The sequence below is a fragment of the Felis catus genome, chromosome F1 (assembly GCF_018350175.1).
Source record: "Felis catus isolate Fca126 chromosome F1, F.catus_Fca126_mat1.0, whole genome shotgun sequence".
Classification (NCBI taxonomy): Eukaryota; Metazoa; Chordata; class Mammalia; order Carnivora; family Felidae; genus Felis; species Felis catus.
The window spans coordinates 28,646,211-28,649,445 of record NC_058384.1 but is presented as its reverse complement, the minus strand read 5'-3'; the positions used below and the strand labels follow the sequence as shown (position 1 = coordinate 28,649,445).

At 37.0% G+C, this 3,235-nt stretch overlaps 1 pseudogene; it reads right to left on the bottom strand.

The window, feature by feature from the left end:
* Window positions 1-1,395: 1,395 nt before the first annotated feature.
* Window positions 1,396-2,226, bottom strand: LOC123382738 (annotated as a pseudogene).
* Window positions 2,227-3,235: the final 1,009 nt, after the last annotated feature.

Below are 3,235 nucleotides of genomic sequence, written 5' to 3'. Positions count from 1 at the left end.
CCTCTCTCTGCCCCTAACCCACTCGCATTCTGTCTCTGTCTCTCTCAAAAATAAAGAAACATTTTTAAAAATGTAAATAACAGTTAAAAACTAATAAAATACTTTTAAGCTGTTGTAACAACTAACAGTTAAACTTATTTTCAGGGCTTATGAAGGAAACTTATTTCCCAGGATTAAGAAGGAAAGCCAAAAATGCCAACACTTGGCTGGGTAAACCAGTTGAACCAGTCATTGTTGCAGTGAAATCAGAGGGTTGTTAACTAGTGGATTGGGTGAGGGAAACAGGATATTTGGGAATATTACAATTAGAATAACAATAGGTAACCCTATTATTGTTGGGGTACTGAGAGAGGCAAATAGATTTTCATTCATTTTTCTTCCCAGGGATTAGGTTGTTTTAGCGTTATTGCAGATTTAGGTTCTGGATTTCATGGATATGAATGGTTTGACATTTTTTGGTTGAAATATAATGAGCAGTGTTATAATTATTGATATAATAGTGATAAATCAGGTTGGTGTATCTAGTTGTGACATGTCATTAAGAGGAGGCTTAGACTCCCCATCTTTAACTTAGAAGGTTAATGCTTATTTAGCTTCTTAATGATTTTACCGTATAGATGCTGATCATTTTTTGAAATATGGTAGTGGAACCAATTCAAGGACAACAGGTATAAAACTGTGGTTTGAGCCGCAGATTTCTGAGCATCGGCCGTAGTATAACCCAGGCCGTGTGCCCATTAGGGTTGTTTGGTTTAGTCTGCCTGGGATGGCATCAGTTTTTAGGCCTAGGGATGGAACAGCCCATGAATTCAGGACATCTTCCGATGAGATTAGTACGAGGACAGTCGTTTCTATTGGCGGTGCTACTGGATTATCGACTTCTAGTAGTCGGAGTTCTCCGGGTTTTAATTCTTGAATGGGAATTATGTAAGGAGTCAAAGTTTAAGTCTTCATAATCAGTATATTCATAGTTTCAGTATCACTGATGTCCTATAGTTTTCACAGTTAGGGAAGGGTTGTTGATCTCATCTATCATATATAGGATTTATAAAGTAGGTAGGGCAATAAGAATTAAAATGATGGCTGGCAGAATAGTTCAGATAGTTTCTACTTCTTGAGCATCTATTGTGCTTGTATGTGTAAGCCTAGTTGTCAGTATTAGTGAAATAGAGAACTAAGGAGCTGATTAGGAATGCAGTTATTAATGTATGGTCATGAAAGTGAGGAAGTTCTTCTATAATAGGGGATGTAGCATCTTGAAAACCTAGTTGATATGCCATAGAGCTACAAAGGATTTAAACCTATAATTTAACTTTGACCAAGTTATGTAATTTTTTTACTAATACCTCTTTATTGAGAAAGACATAGTGGTTATGGTATTGGCTTGGAACCAGCTTAAAAGGGTTCGATTCCTTCCTTTCTTATTTTAAGGGCACATAAGGTTGGCTCCTCAAATGTGTGATATGGAGGAGGACATCCGTGCAATCATTCGAGATTAGTTGTAGTTAATTCTACTATTGCTACTTGTTTAGATGCGAAGGCTTCTCAGACTATGAAGATTATTAACATTACTGCTGTTAATGAGCTGAAAAAGAACCTATTGAGGACATTGCATTTCAAGTTGTGTATGCATCTGGGTAATCGGAATAATGTCGAGGTATTCCAGACAATCTTAGGAAATGTTGAGGGAAAAATGTTATGTTGACACCTACGAACAAAATCGTGAGGTGGATTTTTGCCCAGGTGTTGCCGAGGGTATACCCTGAAAACAGGGGGAATCAGTGAACAACACCTCCTATAATAGCGAATACTGCTCCTATTGACAATACATAGTGGAAGTGGGCTACTACATAATATGTATCGTGAAGAACAATATCTAATGAGGAGTTTGCTAGTACAATGCCCGTTAGGCCCCCTACGGCAAATAGGAAAATAAAGCCCAGGGCTCATAAGATAGCAGGAGACCATTTAATATTTCCTCCGTGAAGGGTAGCGAGTCAGCTGAATACTTTTTACTCCAGTAGGAATAGCAATAATTATAGTGGCTGATGTGAAGTATGCTCATCCGTCAACGTCCATTCCTACAGTGAACGTGTGGTGAGCTCATACAATGAAACCTAAGAAGCCAATAGATATTATTGCTTAAACTATTCCTATATAGCCAAAGGGCTCTTTCTTACCTGAGTAGTTGGTGACAATATGTGAGATCATTCCGAATCCCGGTAAACCAAGTTAGACTGAAATAATTGTCATTCCCGAAGCATATGAGTAAATCTAGTCAGATGAATTGCAAACTGATATTTACAACAATATCCAGAACAATGTAATGCCACAATATTTCTAATAACATCTGGAACCAGGTAATGCTGATATATGGGCATGCATAAATAGAACCATTAGATAAATGTTTGAGAGGCTGATATCATGCCTATTTTTAGCAAGTGTATATGAAGAAGCAAGTACATTTTTATATTGTACTTAAGGTTTAACTTGATGACTAAATGTCAGATTAAAAAAATTTTTTTAATATTTATTTATTTGGAGAGAGAGAGAGACAGAGAGGCAGAGTGTTAGTGGGGGAGGGACAGAGAAAGAAGGAGACACAGAATCCTAAGCAGGCTCCAGGCTTTGAGCTGTCAGCGCAGAGCCTGATGCGGGGCTTGAACTCATGAGCTGTGAGATCATGACTTGAGCCAAAGTCGGGCATTCAACTGACTGAGCCACCCAGGCGCCTCTCAGATAGTTTTTTAAGATATACAGAGGCAAGAGAAGGACATAGGGCCTTAGATTCAAAAGAGTAGTGATTTATTTCTGGTATCGTTTTTCCCAAGATGCACGGACCAAGGTAAATGACTTCATCTCTTAAAGTCCGAGTTTTCTCATCTAGGATGAATATCATAGAATTATTATAAGAATTAAATCAGACAATGGATAGGAATTTTCTTGGTCCATAGTAGTTTTCTTCTAATGAGGTGATAAAGGAAAAATGATGTATTTGACTCTTTAATATACATTTCTTATTAATAATTTTTCTTCTTTCATTGTAATATTTCACATGTCATTTTCTATTTGACTACAAAATAGCCCTTGGCCAAGAAACCAAAAGCAAAGCAAAGCTCAAATGTCATATGGAAACAAAAATAATTCAGTAGTTTTTATTACACCAACAATTGTTACCTGTGAAAACTGAACAAAGTTCATTTAACTTAAGAACTGATACAATTCTTCCAACAAC